A 27,347-nucleotide genomic window follows, 5' to 3' on the forward strand; every position below is an offset into this window, starting at 1 on the left:
AGATGGAGTCTCGCTCTGTCGCCCAGGTTGGAGTGTGGTGGCGTGATCTTGGCTCACTGCAAGCTCCACCTCCTGGGTTCACGCCATTCTCCTGCCTCAGCCTCCCGAGTAGCTGGGACTACAGGCGTGCACCACCATGCCCAGCTAATTTTTTTGTATTTTTAGTAGAGACAGGGTTTCACCATGTTAGCCAGGATGGTCTCGATCTCCTGACCTTGTGATTTGCCCGCCTTGGTCTCCCAAAGTGCTGGGATTACAGGCATGAGCCACCGCGCCCGGCCTCAAACGTTTTCATTAAGTCGTCTAGAGGCAATTTTTCTGCAGTGTTAACCATGTTATCTTCATCATTGTGCACATGCATTTTGATTGTGACCCATCACACAAGGTCAGGTGAGAAATCTTCCACTTGTGGCATCATGTTGGTGCTTAAAATTTTCAGATTTTGGAGTATTTTGGATGTGAAGTTTTAAGATTACGGATGCTCAGCCTGTAATAGATGGTGCAGCCACCTTGGAAAACAGTCTGACAGTTCCTTGAAAGGTTAAAGATAGAGTTACCATATGACCAGGCAATTCCACTGGGAGGTATGTACCCAAGAGAAGTGAAATACATGTTCACACAAAAACTTGTACATGAATGTTCATAGCAACATTATTCATCATACCCCAAAGTGACGACAACCCATGTCCATCAACTGATGAACAGATAAATAAAATGTGGTATATCCACACAATGGAATATTATTCAGCACCGAAAAAGAATGATGTACTGATACATACTGCCACATGGATAAACCTTGAAACATTATCTAAGTGCAAAATGCCAGTGTGAAAGCACCACATATGGTATGATTTCATTTATATGAAATGTCCAGAATAGGAAAATCCATAGAGACAGAAAATAGATTGGTGATTTCCTAGGGCTGGAGGTGAGATGAAATGGGGAATGACTGCTAATGGGTATGGGGTTTATTTTTGGGGTGATGAAAAGCTTCTAAAATTGATTGTGGTGATGGTTACACAATTCTGTGAATATACTAAAACCAACGAAGTTTGCACTTCACATGGGTGAATTGTGTAGTATTTGAATTATGTCTCATTAAAGCTGTAAAGAAGAAGTAATTGAAGAAATCAGAAAGGAAATGTATTAGAGAAACAGAACTGATAGGCTATGTATAGATGTAAAGAAAGGGATTTATTATGAGGGATTAGCTCACATAATTGTGGAGGCTGAGAAATCCTTCCATCTGCCATTTGTAAGTTGAAGGTCCAGGAAAGCCAGTGGTATAGTTTCAGTCCCAGCCCAAAAGCCTGAGACCCAGAGGAACCAGTGATGTGAGTCTAGGTCTGAGCCCAAAGGCCCGAGAAGTTGGAGAGCTGATGTCCAAGGGCAGAAGAAGATGGATGTCCCAGCTGAAGCAGAGGGAGCCAATTCACCCTTCCTCCATCAGCTATTTGCTTGTTAATCCTGATTGTGCAAAGAGCTCAGTGTGCAAAATATATGTCTAAGAGGGAGAGGAGGCTGGGCGCAGTGGCTCACGCCTGTAATCCCAACACTTTGGGAGGCCGAGGCGGGCGGATCACGAGGTCAGGAAATCGAGACCATCCTGACTAACACGGCGAAACCCCGTCCTAATAAAAATACAAAAAATTAGCCGGGCATGGTGGCGGGCGCTTGTAGTCCCAGCTACTCGGGAGGCTGAGGCAGGAGAATGGCGTGAACCCAGGAGGCAGAGCTTGCAGTGAGCTGAGATCGCACCACTGCACTCCAGCCTGGGCAACAGAGCGAGACTCTATCTCAAAAAAAAAAAAAAAAAAAAAAAGAGGGAGAGGACACACAGGAGATCTGGGCAACGAACTAGCTCTGGTATTTAAACAACCATTGTAATAGGTTGTTTATATATCCAGGTGGAGAGCCAGTGATGAGGGAACTTGCTGGGCTTAGTTCCTGAATCTCCACCAAACCTGTGCCTTCTGCTAAGCTGGGGCTCTGCTAGCTGCCTACTAAAGGACGGGTGCCTGGAATCCACTGACAGTTTCACATATGGTGTGTTCTGGGGCATCAGCCACCTAGCTGGGGAGAGGGGCCTGGCTCAGAAGACTATGAGGGTGCACAGGAATAACTGGGGCTCCATCACCCAAGGGAGGGTGCCTGTAGGACTCAGTTTAAGGGACAGTTTCAACCTCCTGCTGTCATCTTTCACTTATGTCCCACACTTCCAGTTAGTCTTGTGCCTCATCTAAATACCCACACCCTGATATTTGCCAAACTGTCTGGACCATGAGCATCCCCTCAGATTCTGCTTCAAACCATAGCTGAGCAGGCAACTCCATACAGGCCCCAAGGCATGTGTATTTCTGATCAAGCCCTCCACCTACTGGTGACACTTGATTTTCACGTCCCTAGGGTTTACCAACAACACTTGTCTTTCCAGACTGTTCTATTAGAGTGGATGCTGACACTCCCTCCATAACAACAACAACAAAAAATTAATACCTGTTAGAGGCGCTATCCATGAAGCAGCAACAGGAGACTGACTGCTTTTGTTATGAGCCAGAGTCTGATGTGATAAAACCAGGAACAAAAACCAGCCTCTTGTCTTGGTGAAAAAGGGGGCCACTAGGCAAAAGGATGGCGACAAAGGCCACTTGCATTCCTCATTCAAATTCTTCCTCATTCCTTGATTTCTCTCAACAGGTAGCCATCAAATCTGAGATTCAGTGTTGTTATAAACCTCTTCAAGAATGTTGGGGAAGAGGCTGGGCATGGTGGCTCATGCCTGCACTTTGTGCCTCCCAGCACTTTGGGAGGATGAGGAGGGCGGATCATGAGGTCAGGAGTTCAAGATCAGCCTGGTCAACATGGTGAAAACCTGTCTTTCTACTAAAAATACATAAGTTAGCTGGGTGTGGTGGCAGCAGCCTGTAATCCTAGCTACTTGGGAGGCTGAGGCAGGAGACTAGCTTGAACCTGGGAGGCGAAGGTTGCAGTGAGCTGAGATCGTGCCACTGCACTTCAGCCTGGGCAACAGAGTGAGACTCCATCTTAGAAAAAAAAAAGGACTATTGGGGAAAAAAATTGCAAACCCGGGACATTTCAGATCACTAAACTACCCCTTGTGTGACTTGCCCAAAATAATATTTTTACAAACTCATGGAATATTACTGGCTTTAGGCGATGACACAGTTGCAGTAATGTTCTGATTTTATTATTCAGAAATGAAATTTATTGTTTAAGTTTCATCCAGGATTTATAAAATTTAAAAAAGTTATTCTTCAGTATTTGAAATACCACTTTGCAAAAGCAGAAAAGCCATAAATGTGTTAAACTGGCTAAGAAAATTAAGATGGGAGTAATACATTTTCTAATAAAAATCATAGCATAATAGCAAAATTACTGCGGAAAACCACCGTTATTGTGGCAAAGATATAAAATGTTACAGCTGCAATAATATGCTATTTGTTTTGGCAGGAGAATAAGAATCCTGTACATTGCAGTTTTTCAATATTGGAAAAACATAAAAAGAAAATTACTATAAACTTAAAGGACTATTTTTTAAAAATGAAGTGCATGAATGATTTTAAATTTTGAGCATATAAAAGAGTCTTGCTGCAAAGTCTATTGAACTCCCGAGAAGACTCTGTTTTACTGTTTCTGATTCGCCAGTATCCTACCAGAAAAATATGCCTCCAAATAGGAAAAGAAACACATAATCCTATCTGTATTTGAGGGTTCAAGCCTGGAGATTCCGCCCCCTTGGTCCGTTGATTTTTATTGGAAACCCAAGATGCACCTGCCTGTGGAATGCATTTCAGAATGTGGAAGTACAGCAGGAAGAAAGCAGAAAAGAACACAACCCCATGGTATTCTTGGTTAGGGGCAGCTTGGGGGTCGGTGGGGGAGACATACACAGATTAAATGATTAATAGGGTAATTCAGCTTATTTACATTAGTCTGGTTTTTTATATGAGGGGCTCACGAATACTTAATTTATCCTTTCTTTATTATATTTTTCTTTTTTGCTATCTTTCAATATTATTATCCATTTCTTCCCTTAATTACTAGACTTTCTGAACTTTTAAAAACATATATCTTCCAACTGGAAAGTATCTGTCCCTTATAACAACTACAGTACTATTAATAAAACAACAAAAACCCATATAGCACTTAATAAGTGTCAGGCGGTATTTTAAACAGTTTATGTGTATTATTCATTTAATCCTCTCAATGACCTTATGAGAAGGTGCCATTATTCTCCTTATTTTTCATACGTGGAAACTAAAGAGTAGGGAGAAACTGTCCAAGCTCACACAGCTAGTAAGTCATAGAGCTGAGACTGGAACCCAGATAGCCTGGCCCCAGAGTCCTTCCCTATTCTGAATTTATAAAGATATTTTTGATATTTTCTTCCCAAAGTTTTAAAGCTTCCCTTTCCTTTTCACATTGGAGTTTTAAATCTATCTATAATTAATTTTGAGTATGATATGACTTAGGTATAACTTTTTATATGAAAAACTAATTTTCCCAGTTCTATTTATTGATATGCAAATATAAAATATCTATCTATCTACATATATATATATATCTGAGGTTGTTTTTGAGTGCTCTATACTCTTGCTTTGGTCTGAAAATTCACAGGTTGAAATTCTAACTCTTGAGATGATGGTATTAGAAAGCAGGGCCGTTGGAAGGCGATTACATCATGAGAGTAGAGCCTTCAGGAATGGGACTTAGTGCCCTTAGAAGAAGCTGAGAGATCAGCATTTTCTCTCTTCCATCATGTGAGGACACAGCAAGAAGGCACCATCTATGAACCAGAAAGTGGCCCTCACCAGACACCAAATCTGCTGGCACCTTGATCTTGAACTTCCAGCCTTTAGAACCGTGAGAAATAAATGCCTGCTTTTATAAGTCACCCAATAGATGGTGTTTTGTTATAGAGCCTGAGTAGTCTTAGACAGTTACAGATGATTCACTCTCACTGACTGTTGAATATTATTCTATGTGTGGATATTACACAATTTATTTACCCATTCTACTATTTTAATTTTTTTTTTTTTTTAATGTTTGAGACAGGATCTTGGTCTGTCACCCAGGCTAGGGTGCAGTGGCACAATCATGGTTCACTGTATCCTCCAACTCCTGGGCTTAAGCGATCCTACCACCTCAACCTCCTGAGTAGCTGGGACTACAAGAATATGCCACCATGCCCAGCTAATTTTTTGTCTTTTTAAAAAAAATTATTTTGTAGAGATGGGATCTCACTATGTTGCCCAGGCTAATCTTGAACTCCTGGGCTCAAGTGATCCTTCTGCCTTGGCCTCCTAAAGTGCTGGGATTATAGGCGTGAGCCACTGTACCTAGCTCCATTCTACTATTGATGGGCATGTGGGTTATATCCAGTTTTTTTACTATTACAAATAGTGAAGCCATGAACATTCTCCTAAATGTGTTTTGGTGAACATGTATATACATTTCTGTTGAGTATACATCCAAGATTGAAATTGCTGGGTCACAGACTACACATATGTTTCTGCGTTAGTAGATATCACCTGACAGTTTTCTAAGGTGGGTGGGCCATTTTACACCCCCACCAGTAGTATATGAGGGTCCCCGTTGTTCCTCACTCTTGCTCACACTTGATAGTGTCTTCTTCACTTTAGTCATTCTTGTGTACACAATTGTGGTCCTAGGTGACATTTTCTTGATAACTATTTGAAGGCTATCTTCTTTGTGTGGTGACATAATTGCTCATAATTCTGCCCTTTTTTTTTTTTTTGGGTTGTCTGACATTTAATACAAATCACTTTGTAGGAGTTCGTTGTATAATCTGAATGAGTCCTTTGTTGAATACATGTATTTTAAATATATTATCCCACTCTGTGGCTTAATTTTCACTCTTAACACTGTCTTTTGATGAACAAAAGTTTTTAATCTTTTTTATTTTTTGAGACGGAGTTTCACTCTTGTTGCCTGGGCTGGAGTGCAATGGAGTGATCTCAGCTCACCACAAACTCTGCCTCCCAGGTTCAAGCGATTCTCCTGCCTCAGCCTCCTGAGTAGCTGGGATTACAGGCATGCGCCATCATGCCCGGCTAATTTTGTGTTTTTAGTAGAGATGGAGTTTCTTCATGTCGGTCAGGCTGGTCTCAAACTCCCGACCTCAGGTGATCCACCTGCCTTGGCCTCCCAAAGTGCTGGGATTACAGGCATGAGCCACTGCGCCCAGCCGAAAGTTTTTAATATTAATGTGTTTTAATTTACTTATTTTTTCTCTATGATTATCACATTTTATGTGTTGGTTAAATAGACCTTTGGCTACTTCAGTTTCATGAAAATATTCTCCCATGCTCTATCACAAAAGTTTTACTGTTTTATTGAGTTAAACCATATGAAATTACTAATAGTCAACTTAAAAAATAGCAGTTTCATATGGTTTAACCCAATACATTTAATGTATGATCTGTCTGGAATTGATTTTCATGTTTGATGTGAGTCAGGGGTCAAGATTTTAAACAAATTTAATTGTCTGATTGTCAGTTTCTTACGAATTGGATGACTGTATATATGTGGATCTGTTTCTTAACTCACCATTCTTTTCTATTGTTTTTTTTCATTCTTGTACCGATACCTTACTGTCTTGGCCACTAGAGTTTTATGATAGGTCTTTTATAAATTTTAATAGCTCCGAAGTGATCTTCAGGATTGCCTTAGCTACTCTTAGCCCAATATGTTTCCATTTAATTTTAGAATCTCTTGTTTTAGAATTATTGCTTTATATATATTTAAATTGACATGTAATAATTGTACATATATATGGGGCACATAGTGATGTTTTGGTGGATATAAAGTATAGTGATCAGAATCACAAGAATTAGCATATCCATCATTTCAAACATTTATCATTCGTTGGTATGGGGGACATTTGATATCCTCCTTCTAGCTGTTTGAAACCACATATTATTGTTAACTACAGTCATCCTACAATGGTATAGAACACTGGAACTTATTCCTCCTTGAAGCTATTTTATATGATGCCCTCTACTCTAGAATTGTTGTTCTAAACAACAGAGTGTTAGTTACTCTCTTTTCTAGATGATCAGAATGTTAGTTACCCTCTTTATTGCTATTTTGTCTAAAATTGATGTGGCGATCCTAGATTTTTTTTTTTTTGAGTCAGAGTCTCATACTTTCCCCAGGCTGTAGTGCAGTGGGACGATCTTGGCTCACTGCAACCTCCACCTCCCGGGTTCAAGCAATTCTCCTGCCTCAGCCTCCTGAGTAGCCGGGATTACAGATGCCCACCACCACCCCCAGCTAATTTTTTTTGTGTTTTTTTGTAGAGACTGGGTTTCACCATGTTGGCCAGGCTGGTTTCGATCTCCTGACCTCGTGATCTGCCTGCCTCAGTCTCCCAAAGTGCTGGGACCACAGGCGTGAGCCACCGCACCCAGCCTTTTTTTTTTTTTTTTTTTTTTTGATGGAATTTCGCAACCTCTGCCTCCCAGGTTCAAGCTATTCTCCTGCCTCAGGCTCCCGAGTAGCTGGGATTACAGGCATGTGGCACCACGCCTGGCTAATTTTGTATTTTTAGTAGAGACAGGGTTTCTCCATGTCAGTCAGGCTGGTCTCGAACTCCTGACTTCAGGTGATCTGCCTGCCTTGGCCTCCCAAAGTGCTGGGATTACAGGTGTGAGCCACTGCGCCCAGCCAAATATAACTGATTTTTAAATTCAATCTGTTTTTCCTGTGGGAATTTGAGCCATTAATATTATTATGGTATATTTAGGTTTGTATTTATTATCTTACTCCATCATGAATTTGTTTTTTATCCCAATCACCTCCTTCATTTTAATTCTAAGCTTTCTGAGGTTTGTTTTGTGGAGATGAGGTCTTGCTGTGTCACCCAGACTGGAATGCAGTGGTGCAATCATAGCTCACTGTGGCCTCTAATTCCTGGGCTCAAGCGATCCTCCCACCTCAGCCTCCTGACTAGCTGGGACTACAAGTTGCATGCCACCACACTCAGTTAATTTTTAAATATTTTGCAGTGATGAGGGTCTTGCTATGTTCATCAGGCTGGCCTCAAACTCCTGGTGTCAAGAGATTCTCCCACCTTGGCCTCTCAAAGTGCTGGGATTACAGGCGTGAGCCACCTCGCATGGCCAACAGTGATCTCTTGATAGTATGTTTCCAAAAAAAGATCATCAAATCAGAATATCACACAAGGAAGCTTTGCTAACATGAGCTTCTGTTCTTCGCCTGTGGAATCTGACTGAGTCCATGGGGCTGGATTTGGTGAAGCGTTGGACAAAGGAGTCATCCTAGGTACATAAACAAGAGGAAAAGTACAAGTGATAATGAGGGAAACAGCAAATTCATCACGAACTACAGATAACCTCTATTTTCTCTTCGTTTCTTTTCCTGTCTAGCTTAGGTGGAGTCCGGTAATTCCCCTGGGAATGAAGTGCCCAATTGTTATTTCTTTTTTTTTTTTCCTTTTTCTTTTTTTTTTTCTTTCTTTCTTTTTTCTTTTCTTTTCTTTTTTTTTTTTTTTTGACGGAGCCTTTCTCTGTCGCCCAGGCTGGAGTGCAGTGGCGCGATCTCAGCTCACTGCAAGCTCTGCCTCCCGGGTTCACACCATTCTCCTGCCTCAGCCTCCCCAGTAGCTGGGACTACAGGCGCCCACCAGCACGCCCGGCTAATTTTTTTGTATTTTTAGTAGAGACGGGTTTCACTGTGTTAGGCAGGATGGTCTCTATCTCCTGACTTCGTGATCCGCCCGCCTCGGCCTCCCAAAGTGCTGGGATTACAAGCGTGAGCCACCGCGCCCGGCCCGAAGTGCCCAATTGTATTTCTTTAAATTTACTGAAGTACAAAATTTAAGGTAGGAGGAAGATGATAAGAACTTTTCCTAGGAAACTTTAAATGTGATCCGCCCAAGTGAGATGGCTCTGTAAACATCCAATCCATGGTTACACCCCATTAGCGCAAGAAAAGAAATGAGAGCTTTGCTGTTTCTTCCACTAGATGGCAATGTTTCTCTGCACACCAACCAGACACGCAGGCTCTCCCGCAAGGTAACCAATGTCCCCTAGGAGGCGTCCCGGGCTCGCAGCACCTGCTCCCCGACCCAAGGAGCCACCTGCGACGTGGTACAGGCTTCTACTTACCTGGAGGAAGGAGAGGTGCTGAGAGTCCCCTGAGCTTGTAACTAAGAACTAGGGAAGCAAGCGAGTCAAAGAGGAGGGAGGGTATTTCCAGCATGCAAGCACTTCAGTGAAAATACACCCGAAGCGAATGCCTTTCCCAGGGAGTATCTTTGGACCTAATTCAGGATTTGAAATGGAGTTTCTTTCCTTCTTCCTTTATCCACTTGTCTTGGAAAGCATCTGAATAATAGGCAGTGGTGCTTTAGGTCTGAGTATGACCCAGCTAGAGGTCAATTCAATTTACAAGATGCTTACTTCATGTCATTGCACCATTAAAAGTAATTGCAAAACCATAATTACTTTTGCACCAACGTAATAATTAAAAAACAAACATCCCTCCACCCCCCAACTTCCCAGAACATTTCTTTTAGTATTGCTCTTTTCATGGATAGATAAGTTTGGAGACAAATGTTCAAAAAATCATTCTAACGCCTCAGTAGGTACAGAGAAGTACTTGGTAGGTACTGAAGAGGCACTGTCAGATTGTTGTATAATCATACTAGATCATAAAAAATGACACTGCCAACCCCGTATGTATAAAGGGGTTGTACTTTAAAATTCTTGGGTCCCAAAATACATTTTCTAATTAAAATGTTTTACATGGTGGTTAGTTTTCTGAGTTAGCCCATAATATTGCTTCTTATTTTATCATATTCCTTTATCATTTGAGCCATCTATGGTTATTATAAAAAATATAGACAAGGCACAATGGCTCACGCCTGTAATCCCAGCACTTTGGGAGGTTGAAGTTGGAGGATCGTTTGAAGCCAGGAGTTTGAGACCAGCCTGGGCAACATAGTGAGGCTGGATCTCCACAAAAAAAAATTTAAAAGCTAGCTTGGCATGGTGGTATGGACCTGTAGTCCTAGCTACTCAGGTGGCTGAGGTGGAATGATCGCCTGAGCCCAGGAGCCCTGAGCCCAGGAGTTTGAGGCTGCAGTGAGCTATGATCATGTCTATGATCATGTCCAGCCTAGATGACATAGTGAGACTCTATCTCTATAAATAAATAAATAAAATAAAATAAAATAAAATAAATAGAGAGAAATATATTATAATCCCCAAATTTCATCCCCAGATACAACCATTGTCAACATTTTTGTACCAATATTTTTCTCTATGCGTTACCAGAAAGTTGTCATAATTTAAAATTCTTCACAGCGACTAGGTGCTAAAGACTTTAGGTGATCTGACTTTAGGTGACTCCTCTTGTCTGTGTTCTGCTGTCACTGACCCAAGGCAGAGTAATTTTTTTCTTTTTTTTTTTTTGAGACAGAGTCTTGCTCTGTTCCCCAGGCTGGAGTGCAGTGGTGCAATTTCGGCTCACTGCAACCTCTACCTCCTGGGTTCAAGTGATTCTTGTGCTTCAGCCTCCTGAGTAGCTGGGACTACAGGTGCGTGCCACCACACCTGGCTAATTGTTTATATTTTTAGTAGAGACAGGGCTTCCGCATGTTGGCCAGGCTGGTCTCAAACTCCTGACCTCAGGTGATCCACCTTCCTCGGCCTCCCAAAGTGCTGGGATTACAGGCGTGAGCCACTGCGCCCGGCAGGCAGAGCATTTTTTACCTGTTCTCTGAAGATTTTCCAGCTCACTCCAGGCAACATGGTTTCTCCATTTCCTGACTGCCGGGGTGCTGGGGGGCATCATCACCAGGTTTTCAAATATGTTCTGTGTTCTACGATGGTTTCCTGTTGTTAACCCTTTCATCTTACTATTTCTTTGAAAGTAGAAGCCGTGCTTTAGTAAGTGCTTAATAACACCCAATAAATATTTGTCGACTAGTCCATTAGTTGAAGTCTAGCCCCCTAAGCCTCCGTATTTCCCCAGGAAACTGTCAGTCCCCAACTCTGTCGCTTGCTTTCACAAGCTAATATCCACACTACAGAAAAGGACCAAAGAGGCAGGATTGGGCCCCAGATATGGATAAATCATTGTGGCCAGATATATTTCAGGACAAAAGTGGGAACTTGGGTTCTTGGTTTTGGAGAGCTCATTGACTATAGAGTCCTGCAAACATTTTTGTACTTAAGTGTCATTTTAAAGCTCAAGTTGGTTTTTCTACACGATATGGTCTTTTTCTCTCTACCTTGGGAAATTAGTGTTATTTTAAAAATGGTCTTAAAACATATTGAAGCCCACTTGTTTTTCATAAGGAAACATGAAAAATGTTCAGACTTCACCAGTGGTTAAACAACGCAAATGTTGGCAACTTATATAATTAGCCAACCTATTTTAAAATGAAATTTTGCTATGCTGGTGAGGTCTTGGCAAAGTGCTACATCCATATGTAGCCAGTTACAACGTAAGTTGGTTCAACCCTTTGAAAAGCAGGAAGCAATTCTGATCTAAGAACCATAAATATGTTTATTTCTTTATTTTTGATCAAATAGTCCTGGGTTTTGGAATCTATCATAGACAAAGCATCTAAAGGGAGTTGAATGCTCTGTGTTTGAAAATGTTCACTTTAATCTTTATTTTTAGCATTGAAAACTGCGAAACAAGCTACTAATAACTACCACTTGTCTGGCTCTGCAGTTCACAAGCAGCTGTCACATGTATCATTTCCTTTGATTTTACCGTGGCCCTGGGAAGTAGGTGCGGTTGTGACCCTTGCTTCATGGATGAAGAGATGTGTTCAGAGTGGTTAAGGTACACAGATCACACTGTTGGAATAAAAGCAGACCAAAGCTGAGGTTTTCTGATTCCAGGGGCTGATCCTGCAGTATGACATCCCTTTATATCTGTGTCCGGCAACAGGGTAAATGTTAACACAGGAACGTGAGTGTAAATATCTAGCATTAACATAATTATTTTGAAAGCAACATAGCAATATTAAAAAATACTTGGCTGAAAAAAGTACAAAAAAATCACATATTTGCTGTAATTATTACACAAAATTAGATAGCCATAATACTTAAGGACTGGAAGGGAAGGGAAGAAATGAAAGTCATTGAGAGGTTTCCTTTCATTTTAGTACCACTGTGCTTATCATTTCATATTGCTGGGAACCATCTGGCACTCTTTGGCTCTTGAATGGAATTATAATTTTCTTAGGAAAAGTTATATATATAGAAACACATTCTACCAGGTTGCACTCGTTTTGAGAACACTAAATATAAAAGTTCCTGGAATTGTAGATTCACAGAGTCACAAAGGCCTATGAGGGAAGGACCGGTGCTGGTGGCAGAGAGAGGCTGAGCCCAGCAGTCCCCAGCCCATGTTCTGGCTGTTTCATCTCAATGACACTTGGGAAGTGAACCTTGTGTGGAGCACGGAGGGGTGGGACCTCCTTGTGAGGCTGACAAAAGAGGGCTGGGCTTGCCAAATGAAATCAGGCCTTGGGAGGGTGGAGGAACCTCCATTGTCCTCAGCGCCAGTGATTAAATGCCGGATTACAGAGGAAACATTCTTTCCATCCTCCCCAGCCCCCAACCTTGGCCCATCAGGCCCATTCACAAGGCTCCTTCCCCCAAATATTGGCCAGGGTACCTTCTATTTATCACCCTCACAGAGGACACTACAACCCACACAAAGGGGCTTCAGGAGGATAATGTAAACCAGGTAATAGAAGAAATCAAAAGCTAACACCTCAAAAATGCCACAGGGGCTGTGGGGCAAAGGAAAAGACATACGGTGTGAAAAGCACCTCCCAGACGCTGCCCCGCTCTCACACTCTGCCTGTAGTTGGCACTCGGTTATTTTCTTACACCTTCTACTGGCCAAGCACTCATGCCTTGCTGCACATCTAGCTAGTTTTCTCTCTTTTCCAGACGAGACATGTCATGTCGGGTAGCATCATTTGCAACAGCCTGGTCATCCAGCTGACATGGATATTCGGTTCTCCTTTGTTACTAGGGCCTTGCCTTTCCAGGAGCATCCACATAGACTCTGCCAGAATGCCATCAGACTAGGCTAGTATCTTGGGCTCAGCTTAATATTCCCTCAGCCTGACATATTGGATCACAGCAGTTAGGACAGAAATTTTGAAAGGTTGGGGAGAGAGCTGTATGGGAATAGTGCCTGGAATAAATAGATACAAACATTTTAGAACTACTGCATAGACCTAGATGTTCATCAAAGTATTCATTTGCCTTTTAAAAGGAAAATATTGTGAAGTGTCTTCAAAATAGGAGGCAGTGAGTAAATACGTGCTGCAGGTGGAATAAACGAGTGACTTAGGGAATCAGAACACAAACTGTCACGCCAGATTGCTTGGACTTTGTGACTTACTACCTATGTGACCTTGAACAAGCTGAGTTTCCTTGTCTGAAAAGTGGAGATAATGATGATGGAAATAATGATAGTACTTGCCTCACAGGATTGTTCTGAGAACTGAAAGCATTATGTAACAAGCTCTCAGATCATCATCTGTTACAGAATACATGCTATAAGAAGTGTGAGCTACTATTATTATTATTACTCACTTACAGCAAATAAATCCTAGAGGTATATTAGCAGCACCAACTTTCCTACAGAGCCAAAGAATATAGAAATGCCAGTATGGAGAGGGCTAATTCTGATTATGTCTTTTTTTTTTTCTTTTTTTTTTTTTGAGATGTAGTCTCGCTGTCTCCCAGGCTGGAGTGTGGTTGTGCAATCTCAGCTCACTGCAACCTCTGCCTCCTGGGTTCAAGCAATTCTACTGCCTCAGCCTCCCAAGTAGCTGGGACTACAGGCACATGCCACCATGCCCAGCTAATTTTTTGTATTATAGTAGAGATGGGATTTCACAGCATTGCCCAAGCTGGTCTTGAACTCCTGAGCTCAGGTAATCTGCCCACCTCAGCCTCCCAAAGTGCTGGGATTACAGGCATGAGCCACCACACCTGGCCCTGATTATCTCTTTATACTGTATGTCCTTAAGTACAATTCTTAAAGAAAATACTAGCACATAGAATTTAGAAGTTTATTAAAATGCAAAAATCATAGGAATGCAAGGATGGCTTGCTATTATGAAGTTTATTATCATAATTTACTATATTAATAGGTAATGGAAGAAAAAACCCATAATTATAGTTTTGTGACCCAAAGAGCTTTTTTTGTCAAAATTTGACAATCATTTCTTCATTTTAAAAGTTTCAATTAGGAATAGATTCTGGACACAATAAATTAACATGTAAACACATATGCACATATTAATTGAAAAACCATCATGATGCTGAATGGCAAAATGCTAAAACCATTTTTTCCGTTATTAAAGACAATATTGATCACCATGGAAACTATTTTTTTAATACTGTTCTAGGAGTACTAGCCAGTGCAATTAGATAAGAGGAAAAAAAGCTGTAAATATGGGGAAAAATTATTTGCAGATTACATCATTATATATCTCTAAAATCCATATAAATCAATTGAAAAGCTGTTAGAAACAATATGACTAAGTACCTGGTTATAAAGTTAATTATACAAAAATTAATAGGCTTTTTCTGTACATAAATATAATGGGATGAAATTGATCAATTTCAAGTCTGATTGGCTGGATGATTTTTTTTTTTTCCTCTGTAAACTAGACCTTCTCTGCCTCTGAGCAGTGGTCTGTAACAGGATGAATTTCTGTTGGATCAGCTGAAGTGGTGGCTTGGGCAGCGAGGCAATTCTTCATCAAGACATACCTTTTTGTTGCTTCTAATTACCTGCTGGCAGGAACTAAAAGTGTGTCTGTTGTATGCATGCCATGTGTGTCAAATTAGAGTCTTTGAAGTTGTTCAAATAAAAAGGATTAGTTATAGTTGTAGGGAGATATAAAGAGTAAGCCAAAAGAAGCAGAGTTTATCTGCCTTCACACCTCACCCATCTGTTAACCCGGCTGAGACACATTTTCTTGTAGCGTTAGTATTTTATGCACTGTTTTTCTTGATATAGTAACATTTAATTAATTCTTTATGGTAATAGATCCCTTGTATCCATAAAGAAAGAACATATTCCATCATTACCTTAATATCATGTCTAATACAGAGTGGCCGTATAATCGGAAAGTTATTTCTTAGACCACTAAACTTATACATAAATGTTAAACACTGTATATTACTTTTAACCTTACTTTTGATCTGCTATCAAACCTAAGACGTTGTTTTATTATGATTAACTCTATATAATAGTTAATTTTTTCCTCTAAAATGTGTTTTAAAGGCTGAAGCTGTATTTGATATCATTTTTAAAGCTATGTGATTTGTTCTTTTTTATTCTCCACTGTCAAATATACATATTTGAAGATATGTATGGTAATACCATTTTCAAGCACTAGCTAGTTTAAGGAGCATAGAGCATGGTAAGTGATATAAAACTTCATTCACCCATAAACCCCAAACCCCTAGTACTGAATGCCCACATATATCATCCTTACTATCAGAGAAATTATGTTTATAACATATGCTGAGTTTGAGACCAGCCTGGGCAACATGGCAAAACCCCACCTGTATGAAAAAATATGAAAATCAGCCGGGTGTGGTGGCGCACCTGTAGTCCCAGCTACCTGGGGGGCTGAGATGGGAGGATAACCTGAGCCCTGGCAGGTCAGGGCTGCAGTGAGCCGTGATTGTGCCACTGCATTCCAGCCTGGGTGACAGAGTGAGACCCTGTCTCAAAAAAAACAAAAGAGAAAAGCATTCAGCTTTTTGCTTCCTACATGTATGTCACCACATAAAGGAAAATGAGACTCAAGTTTACCATAAAAGAATCCTTCACTGGAAGCAAATCCTCAACTGTTTTAGAAAAATGAGTTTATGATCATTACTATCTTGCTAAAAGGATTCTTTATTTCATCACAGGAACCTTCTACTAACCTCCTTTAGTCTAAAAAAGCTCTAATTTATAAAAATTAAAAATATATAGATCAATTTGATCCTTATAGTTTATCCATCCAATAATTTTTTGGTTAATATTTGTATGGCAGATAAATCTTTACTTCCCTTATTTCTACCTCTTGTATTGAGTGCTCAATCAACTTTTAAATAAACACATGTATATATACATAATAAGATTACTTAACATTCCTATGTTGAATTTTGAATTTCTTTCATTTGTTCATTCATTCTTCCATCCAACAGATACGGATTGCAAACCTACTACATGGCAAGCATAAGTGCCCCGGGGTTATGGCAGTGAACAAAATTCTTATCCTCATACAGTTTATATCCTGATTTGGTGGAGATGAGAAACTGGTGAACTTAAGCTTAAAATCAATCAGATGCTGAGTTTGTTATTAAAAAAAAAGAAAAGAGAGCTCAGGTTAAATACATGCACTAGCTAATCTAAATCTTTCTTGTAAGTAGACTTGGTACTAGTCTCTCAATTATCAATCATTTGGGCATTCTGTGATGATTTTATTATATCCTTAATTGCATTGCACAAATGGAAAAAAAAATTATCTCTTCCAATTGCTGTTCCCATCTGATGAGTCCTTCATGGGAGCAACAAGCAGCTGATTTGTCATCGGCTTTGTACCAGTACAGGGGCTATTTTGGCAACAACATATGCTTTGGTGTCAGAGTAACTGACCTTTGAATCTTAGCTCTTACTATGATATTGGGCTAGTTACTTGATTTCTCTGAGCCCATTCTTCCATCTGTTAAACAGGCATATTAATCCTCCTTTAAAGGAGTATAATTCAGATTAATGAAATAATCAGTGTATAGTACCTGGCAGGTCAGAGCTCCCCTACCCGAGGTCCCCATTTAGTGGCAGAGCCAGGATTAGATCCCACATCACCTCACTCTGGTGCCAGTCCTTGTCTCGTACCATGTTTACATTTAATAATCTCTGGTGATTTTACTCACATGACGAGACAATAGATTTATTCATCATTTATTAAGAAGACATTAGCTCTTTGCTGTGCTGCCTCTTTGACCTCTCTGGGCCAAAAATGAGGGAGTTGTATGAGGCTCCAGGGTCTCTTTTAACCATGCACTTCTGTGACTCTATGCAGGGTGGCCAACCATCTTGATTTGCCTCAGACTCAGGGGTTTCCCTGGACAGAGACTTTCAGTACTAAAACTGGGAGAGTCACAGAAAACTAGGATGGTTGTTCACCCTAACTCCAGGATTCTTCCGCATTTGGTGTATTCTGTCAGCTTCCCTGATATACCTCTGAATACCTAAGACTGGACATAATCCTGCAAAAGAATTCAAACATCAAGTTAGCAAACAGAGCTGTAGCCATATGGCCTCTCCACCTCTTCATTCATTCCTTCTTCTGCCTCTGCAGTTTCCTATCTGGGTGCTGTTTTGGGAAACTGTTTTTAATCATTCATTGCTATGGTTTTAGTTTTGGTAGCTAGCCAGAGAGCAGCTGATCAGCCATGTCAGCAGACTAAGGAACAGTCACAGAGATTTTCTTCTCTGCAAGGAAGGCTTGATGTCTCCGTTTACCTTGGGAAGAAAGCAGAATGTTGGCAATCTCACTGCCTCTAGTCTCTTTAGTGAATGTAAAGGCAAGTTCCTTCTCCCACTCCTCCTCTGCCTCTTCATTTTTATTCTCCTTCTCATTATTATTATCATTACTACCAAAAGGCAGTCACCTCTAGGGGAACAACGACCAAATGAGAACCTCTCAGAGCACAATGGTTTGATGCTGAGCAGAGGCTGCACACCTTGCAACGACTCCCTGGTGGGAAGACTGGCTCTGCCTGCCCCAGCTGAGATATCACTTAACAGTGCGGGCTCTTCAGGGGCAGGGCCTGCTCGACACGTTTACAAGATGTGTAGCTATTAGCAACATCTTACAGCTCCGCTAATTAACGGGGAGAGTGCCTGATGAAGCCTGGCTTTAAAGAGGACCAAATTGCATCAGTGTTTGGGCTTTAAATTGATACCAAAAAATAACTCACCACAGGTGTGTTTTGAGTCGCATCTTCCCCCAGCAGCTTGGTTGGTTGTTATGCTTCAGTTACCACAGATCCCAAGGTGACCCAAACGCCAGGGTTACGAGTTTATTAAGGTCATTTAAGTTGGTTACATGTAGCCATTATTTTAGCTGAGCGGTAAGATCGTACACGGTCACCGATATGGTTTGGACCTGTGTCCCCACCAAATCTCATGTCAAATTGTAATCCCCAGTGTTGGAGGTGTGGTCTGGTGGGAGGTGATTGGATCATGGGTGCTAATGAATTCTCATAAATGGTTTAGCACCACCCCCATGATGCTGTCCTCAGGATAGTGAGTGAGTTCTGGTGGGATCTGGTTGTTTAAAAGTGTGTAGCACCATCTCCCTCTCTTTCTTGTTCCTACTCCAGCCATGTGATGTGCCTGCTTTCCACTGTCCACCATCATTGGAAGTTTTCTGAGGCCTCTGCAGAAGCTGAGCAGATGCCAGCATCATGTTTCCTGGACAGCATGTGGAACTGTGAGCTAATCAAAACTCTTTTTTTTGTTTGAGATGGAGTCTCGCTCTGTCACGTAGGCTGGAGTGCAGTGGCATGATCTCAGCTCACTGCAACCCTGCCTCCCGGGTTCAAGTGATTCTCCTGCCTCAGCCTCCGGAGTAGCTGGGATTACAGGTGTTCGCCACCATACCCGACTAATTTTTGTAGTTTTAGTAGACACTGGGTTTTACCATGTTGGTCAGGCTGGTCTTGAACTCTTGATCTTGTGATCCACCTGCCTCCACCTCCCAAAGTGCTGGGATTACAGACGTGAACCACCACGCCCAGCCTCAAAACTCTTCTTTGTAAATTATCCATTCTCAGGTATTTCTTCCTCTTTTTTTTTTTGGACAGGAAGTAGGATTTATTGGTGAGTATTAAGAGGGGGCAGCACAGTGGAAGCCCTCATGAGTGCAGGGCCTGCCACTTGTCCAGAGGGCCACAACTGGGGATGTACTTGATCCCACAGCCATCTGGGATGAGCCGCTTCTCAGCCACCATGTCTTCAAATTCATCTGCATTGAACTTGGTGAAGTCTCACTTCTTTGAGATTTGGTTCTTCAGGGTGGCCAGGGAACTTGAACTTGGCCCTGTGCGTGGCTTCAATCACATGCTCCTTGTTCTGCAGCTTGGTGCAGATGGACATGATAACCATGGTACAATGTGAACCCCGGCCACAGTGCCCTGGGGCTTTCTGAAGGCACCTCGCATGCCTGTTTGGAGCCTACATTGGGGCAGTACAAGGTCAGAGACATGAACATCCATCTGAAGGGCCTGTCTCCAAGGTCCCTTAGAGCAACACATACAAGAAACAGGCTGCGTACACTACCAAGGAAGCTGCTGTTTGCAGCCATTGCACACCTGGCCCCCGTGAGGAAAGGAACTCAGTCAGCTTAATTGGCTGCAGATTGGGTATTTCTTCATAGCAATGTGAGAACAGACTAATACAGTTGCCACCCCCGTGAGTCCTATACCAGGAGCCACCTTGTCCTGCCACAGCTAAGGATATGATCTAAGTCTTGTCTTGGATGCGCTCACTCTCCACTCTGTGGCACACATGTTTTGCTTTAAAATGCCCCTGTTATTCAAGCAGGAATGAAATATTTCCCTCACTTTTCTGGTTGAAGTCTTTCCATGCTGAATTTTCTTAATCAGACCAGTAGGTGAGTTCCATTTCTTATAAAATCTTCCTTTTACTAATAATCTCTTCAGCAGATAATGACCTTAGCAACTGTTGACACAGCTTCCTCTATTGGAAGTTTTAAAGGTTTCGTTTGGTTGAGAAAAATAACTTGGAATTTTGAGGTCACTTCTGTTGCTACTCATGGATTGAATTGTCCTGGTTACCTAGTGATTTATTGCTTTTTGCCCACCGGTAGGAAGGAGGTTCCCAATGTTGGAGGTGTGGACTGGTGGGAGGTGATTGGCTCATGGGTGCTCATGAATTCTCATAAGTGGTTTAGCACCACCCCCTCGATGTTTTCCTCAGGATAGTGAGTGAGTTCTGGTGAGACCTGGCTGTTTAAAAGTGTGTAGCCCCTTCCCCCTCTCTCTTTTGTTCCTACTCCAACCATGTGATGTGCCTGCTTTCCACTGTCCACCAATAGCACCCCTACGATACTGTATCATCCTGCCAAAGTTTAATAAATTAGGGTAAAAACCAGTATTTCCCAACTCTCAAGGTAAAAGGCTATGTTATTTGTGAAGTATTATCAGTAGGATGATTTTACCAAGGCATCTTGGTTCATTCTCAGTGTTGAGGAGATTCCTATATCCACTGGGAAGCTGACCAGGCATCATCTAAGATCCTTTTCGGGGTAGAGAACATTCCAGCACCAGTGGCTACTCTTGGACAAAAGGGGAAGGTTGGTAAAGGAGTCAGCTGACAAGACTTTCACTTTTATTTTTATCTCCTTCAGTAGATTTTGAAAAATGAAGGTCATGTCTTGCTGTTGAATAATAATATCTTTTATTTAATTTTAATTTTTATTTTTGAGACAGTCTTGCTCTGTCACCCAGGCTGAAGTGCAGTGGTGCCATCTCAGCTCACTGCAACCTCCGCCTCCTGGGTTCAAGCAATTCTGGTGCCTCAGCCTCCCAAGTAGCTGGGATTACAGGCACCTGCCACCATGCTGGATAATTCTTTTTATTTTAGCAAGACTGGGTTTCACCACATTGCCCAGGGCGATCTTGAACTCCTGAGCTTAAGTGATCCTTTCGCCTTGGCCTCCCAGAATGCTGGGATTACAGGCGTGAGCCACTGTGCCTGGCCAATAATACTATCTTTTTTCAGGCTGTGATTCAAATGTTCCCTTAGTTCTCTTAGTTGTGTTTACCTCTGAGCAGACATAAAAGGGAGCTGTGGACTTAGGGCTGCCCCCTAGGAATGGTGGCAACTGTGTGGTCAGAAGTGACAAAGGGTCACATACAAACCAGAAGGTGGGAGGTGACTCATGGCAATCTCCACCCCTGCGCCAAGGCTGGTCAAGCCCTCTTATTTTGGGGGCACTTTGAGGGGAGGGTGGGATAAGAGTTGCAGTTGGAAGAGAGGAATATGGCTCAGGTAACCGGCTACCTATGACATCATTCCTTTCATGCTGAGCTCACAGGGGCGCTGCGAGGTTTGCTATTCACTAGTCGCACGTTGGCTAATCCATCACGTTCATGGAGCGAAGGTCAGCCACATACATGCAAAATAGCAACCAAACATCGCTCCTAATTTTGCCTAATGACTTTCTCTTGAAAGTCAGACTTGGGCTGGCCTCACCTTCCAGTATCATCTAACTGGTGCATCATAAACTACGAGGGTTCTGCCGGAGCCACCAGAGGCTGACACAGCTGCGCTTCACCGGCTCCTCTACGAAGCTCTGTCCTCTGTCTCTCCTGAGAACATCCTCTCCCGCTCCAGCAGGTCTTCTAGCCACGTCTTTATTCTTGCCTTGATTCTAAAACCATCCCCAGTCTGCTTTTGCCTAATAGAGAGGGAGAAAAATCTATTGCTTTCTTTTCTTTTATTCCTACTCCCCTTGGCTTTTTTTAAGTCAGGATCTTGCTTTGTCACCCAGGCTGAAGTGCAGTGAAGCAATCACAGCTCACGCACTGCAGCCTTGAACTCCTGGACATAGCCATCCTCTCATGTCAGCCTTCCAAGTAGCTAGGACTACAGATACATGCCACTATACCCAGCTAAGTTTTTATTAAACATTTTTTATAGAGATAGGGTCTAGTCTCAAGCTGGTCTCAAGCTCACTGCAGCTTCAAACTCCTGGCCTCTAGCCATCCTTCCACCTCGGTCTCCCAAAGTTCTGGGACTATAAGTGTGAGCCTCTGTATCCACTGGAAAGTCAATTTCTAAGAGCTCAGCATCCATCCAGATGGGAGAGGTGAACATAGGCATCTGTCTTCTGTGATCACTGCCACTGCGATGAGAGAATAGGAAAAGATGGCAGTTGATTTCTGTCCTTTCATCATGAGTCCATCTACTCTCCTTCCCATCTCACATCCTGGACTTGCTTCCCAGGACAACGTTATCAAGCCTGCAATTAAAAGCAACCACTTTTATGAGTCATTGTTTTGTGAAAGCAAATATCCTCAATATGTTGATTTAGAAGGTTTCAGGGGAGCCACCATGAGGCCACTTGTGCAATGCCAGGCTAACTACTTTTGAAAGAGGACCATATGCTGCCTTTACAACATCCCTTTGGTGTTTAATTTGATGAAACAATGTGCCACAATCAGCTGTGAGGACAGCAGCCGTGATTGATGGAGAGTGACTCACGTGGTCTAACTCTGATTTCAATATCACCGCGCTAATCCCATTATTCGCTTGAGTTGGCTTGTTTTGGGCTACCTTAAAAAAAGTTATTTCTTTAATGGTCAAATTGCCGTGAGGTCTGGAAGATTTAATGTATCATAAAACTCATTAAATAACCAGCCTGGCAGCCCACACTACTGGGTGGTGTGCTAGCATATGGGAGATCCAAGCTGAAGAGTTCAGCATTCATTTCAATGCCACCCAGCCAAAGCCTCAAGGGACAAGTCTGGAGTGTGTGTTCTAAGCCAGCATTCCTTCAACTTTCATGGACCCATGAACCATCGGAGTGCTTTATGAAAGTGCAGATTCTGATTCAGCAGTTGTGGGGCAAGGCCTGAGATTCTGCATTGCCGACAAGTTGATGTCCATTCTTCTGGTCCAAGGCCCACACTTCGAACACTAGTGAACATTCACTAGAGGGTCTTGTGAATATCCATTGACAGCAGCTAACACTTATGAACCACATGATTGTGTTGTAAGTACTGTATGTGTGTGTTATATGTGTCTGCTTATTTAATCTTTACTTTTAACCTCATGAGGGAGATATTATTATCACCTCCATCTTCTAGATGAGGAATTAAATAATTGAATACCTAAGTGAATAAACTAAAAAAATGAGGCCACACAGCTTGGTTCAATACTTTTTGCTTTTTAGGCATGTTTATGAATCTGTGAGATCTATTTTTAGAAGTTAATTACCAAGTCTAGTTTTTTTCCAGTTAAATGCCTAGGTCGTGGTTATTGTTGTTTTGTTACTTATGAAGTAAAATAAGCAGAATAAAACCCTAAAAAACAAAATAACCTATTTGTTATTTTAGATCTTTTAAAATATAACATCAACAATACATTTTTCACATTAAAAAATCTATTGATTTGAGAAAACTGTACTTAAACCATGGCCCCAGGGTGAATGAATTGTGAGCAGGAATAAAATAAAATTCAAAACCATGTCCCCTGACTGCACAGCCTCTTTGTTTTTTGTTTTTGTTTTTTTCCAACCTCATCATTACATTCCTTTCGCATAGGACTCAGTGCTCTGGCCCCATTTTTAGTTAGAGAACGGTGGCTCTTGTATAGATCTGCCATGGGCTTGTACTGGGTAAAACGATGAAATTCATCTTGGGGGCTTTAGACTTCTCTTTCTGGATCCCTTTCTCTAAAAGATAATATTTACCACAGCGGGATGCCGCTAATGCTGAATCAAAGCAATATGTAGCCAAAGCCATGAGCGGCTAATATCCTAACCTGAGCCCTGCCTGATAGTGGCAGCCGTGTTAGCCTCTCTGGTGCTTTATGTTGAATGGGTGCTCGAGGTGAAGGGACTCTGGCAGCCTTCCCAGAAAGGGAGATGGCAAAAGAGAAAACAAACACCTTCTAGAGGTTTCTGGGGAACTTAGGGAATCCTAGAAAACCTGTGTAAGGTAATGCAAGTACGTTTCTCCTCCCATCTGTTTTAATTGGCATTCCTGCTCACCATTCATTTCACGCTGGGGCCATGGTTTGAGTACAGTTTTCTCAAATCAATAGATTTTTTAATGTGAATTTTTTTTTTTTTTTTTTTGAGATGGAGTCTCGCTCTGTCCCCCAGGCTGGAGTGCAGTGGCGAGATCTTGGCTCACTGCAATCTCCGCCTCCCGGATACATGCCATTCTCCTGCCTCAGCCTCCCGAGTAGCTGGGACTACAGGTGCCTGCCACCATGCCTGGCTAATTTTTTGTATTTTTAGTAGAGACAAGGTTTCACCATGTTAGCCAGGATGGTCTCGATCTCCTGACCTCGTGATCTGCCCATCTCGGCCTCCCAAAGTGCTGGGATTACAGGCGTGAGCCACCACGCCCGGCCGAAAAATGTATTTTTGATGTTATATTTTAGAAGATTTAAAATAACAAATAGGTTATTTTGTTTTTCAGGGGGTTTTTTTCTGCTTATTTTACTTCATAATTAACAAAACAACAATAACCACAACCTAGGCATTTAACTGGAAAAAAGGTAGACTTGGTAATTAACTTCTAAAAATAGACCTCACAGATTCATAAACATGCCTAAAAGGCAAAAAGTACTGAACCAATGTTAGTTCAGAAAACTCACTGAACCCACACAAATTCCCCATTTTGTACAGATAAAATAAGAGTTACGTGTCAAAAGATAAACCAGGTTATGGCATTACAACCTTTCCTTTAGAATGAATGTGCTGAAGGGGAAGAACATTACTAGACTGGTGATCAGGAGGCCTGAGATTTAACCCCAAGTTAATTTGAACCTCAGCTTCCTCATCTGTAAGATGAGGGAGACTGACATCCAGACCTGATGTTAGATCAATTAAGCCTCACTGGAGGATGCAACACCAGCCCGAGGTTTACTGATCGGGTAGGTTATTTAGCCACAACCATCACCCTCTATTTTCCACTGGGCTTTTAGATGCATCATAAAACACTAGGATTTTTCTGCTTCAGCCAGTTGCAATTGCTCAGAAACTTCATAAGTATATATATTCCTTTTTTATTTTTTTTTTTGAGACAGGGTTCCCCAGGCTGGAGTGCAGTGGCACAATCATGGCTCACTGCAGCCTCAACCTCCCCAGGCTCAGCTGATCCTCCCACCTCAGCCTCCCAAGTAGCTTGGAGTACAGGCACTTACCACCATGCCCAGCTACTCTTTCTATTTTTTGTAGAGATGGGGTTTCACCATGTTGCCCAGAATAGCCTCGAACTCCTCGGCTCAAGGGATTGCCTGCCTCAGCCTCCCATAGTGCTGGGATTACAGGCATGAGCCACCGCGCCTGTCCGCTATTTATTCTTTTTTTTAAATATATATAAGGAAAATATTTACATATATTTGATTGCTGGACTAGGCATTGTGTAACACATAAATTATCCATTACAATAACAGCATGAGATGCTGTTCTCTCCATTTTACAGATGGGATGGGGAAGCTCAAAGAGGTTAAGAGACCTGCCCATGGTCACTGGGTGACTGAGGCTTTACCACCATGAAAATCTGTCCATGTAGGTCAACGGCATTTCCTTCTGTAGAGACGTGTGCGCCATGCCCATCCCTTCCTGCTAATGATGCAGCTTGCTTGCTTGCTTGCTTGCTTGCTTGCTTTAGCCTCAGCTCTTTTTTAGAGCAGGAAGGCTTTGTATTTTAGCCTATAGTGTGCTATTAACAATGCTTTCCGTCAGCAGCCTTTGTTTCTCCTAAGGAGTAAGACAATAAGCAGCCCTAAGTATTTATTCATTTCTCTTCAACTCTTGCATGGAACTTAGGTCAGCTTTAGTCTTACTCGCCTCTGCGTTCTTTGTAATCTTGTGGATTGTATGGAGAAGTCTGCCCCAAGCAGATGACCTGATTACTGAAACCCCCGCATTTTCTATGGTTTTCCATTGTAAGGGAATCACTGCACTGTAAAATCCATAGGAAAATGCCATTTCTCTAAGCATATTTCTCCAAAAAGATTTCACCAAACATATGCATTTTCTTAACCTGAAGTTCTTCATCAGTCCTGGCCTCTGTTTTTGAAATGCCCAAAATGTGATGATGTAGGAAAAAAAATTTAGGGTTGATGGGGAAGGAATGGATTTTAGAGGAAGATGTTTGCAAAGTTCTGGGAGTGGTAAAGAGAAATGGGAAATGGAGAGAGACCACTCGGGTCTGTTCTGTGTGCAGCCGTAGTGTTTGCTATTGAATTGTTTGTAACTTTCTCTGCTATTTAAATGACCAATTTTGGCATAAGGACTCACAGGTGCAGAACATTCTATAGGCTTGGACGACTTCATAAAAAACGATTCAATCATATCTGGGACGAAGGCTGTCCCACTTATTCTCTTTAGCAGCCTAATGCTCTTGCTTTATTCAGATTTCCAATAGCAACTGTCATTGACTTTGTACACTTATGCATTGCATTAAGATTGTACTTATTGTTTGGAACTCTTAATGCTGCAAATACCCGTGCAAGACTTAGACACTGATAAGAGAAAAGGTTGTAAGGAATGTTTGAATTAACTCATAACTGCTACTTGCAAAGTTCCCAAAAGGTCTGATTTTTAAAAATTGTCTTTAGCATACGTAGAAAGATGTGATCATGAACTCACTGAAATATGGCTACCCTGGGAATGTATTTTATAAAGAAGAAAAGAGTTCTTAATTCAAAGACATTGGGTCATGTTGAAGTTGAAAAAATTCTTGTCTATTACCTTTTTTCATTTGTGTTCCCTAGAATTCGATAAAAATAGATGCTATCACTCCTGTCCCTGTCTACTGCTCTGCCTCAGTTATAATATAGCAGAGAGTTATTTAACCTAACTCAGACTAAAAATTATTAGTCGAGAAATCACCTGGTAAAAGCATTTACTTTCTTTCCTATAAAGCATTCTCTCTCAGTGATTTTTGCATTAGTTTACTTTAATCACAAAATGATGCAAACCAACAAGGAAAACTAAAATGGTTTTTATCTAATGTACATATAATAGCCTATGAAAAAGTTTCAGAAATCTCAGTGACCCATTGTATTATTGTAACCTGTTTTAAGCAACCGGTACTAAAATGAATAGAATGTTTTTGATCTCTCTCTTTCCCCCTCTGCTCCCTATCGGTTAAAATCACATATCTTACATTAATTCCATTAGATTTTCAGCTGCTTTTCGAGAAGCAGGGTGTCCGAGCACAACAAAATGTTTCCTGCCAAACAATGGTTCTGCTTAATTTGATGCCTTACACAGAAACCCAACAATATTCCATGAGACCATTACACACTATTTTATCCTTTTCTTCTCTTTTTTTAATGTTTCACTTGCAGGAGCGGGGAGGGGAGGGGGAAAGGCTAAAACAAACTAATTTTTGGTCATTTTATTCCTTTAGCAAACAGTTTGAAGACTAACCAATTTGTACTTACAAATCTGGGGCATTAGCAGACGGGGACCCTAAATCCTCATGCATGCAAGCAGTAACTGTTTGTATGCC

At 41.6% G+C, this 27,347-nt stretch overlaps 1 long non-coding RNA gene and 1 other non-coding gene across 3 annotated transcripts in view; one reads left to right on the plus strand and one right to left on the minus strand.

Annotated features, from left to right (window-relative positions):
• LOC129022400 (uncharacterized) overlaps positions 1–27,347 on the plus strand; it is a 127,840-nt gene that overhangs the window by 57,006 nt on the left and 43,487 nt on the right. The window lies entirely within an intron of this gene.
• On the minus strand, positions 19,348–19,482 carry LOC129022744 (small nucleolar RNA SNORA70). The gene has a single exon (XR_008496541.1). It is a non-coding gene; the product is annotated as a small nucleolar RNA SNORA70 (small nucleolar RNA).

This window comes from Pongo pygmaeus, chromosome 22 (assembly GCF_028885625.2).
Source record: "Pongo pygmaeus isolate AG05252 chromosome 22, NHGRI_mPonPyg2-v2.0_pri, whole genome shotgun sequence".
In the NCBI taxonomy this organism is placed as follows: domain Eukaryota; kingdom Metazoa; phylum Chordata; class Mammalia; order Primates; family Hominidae; genus Pongo; species Pongo pygmaeus.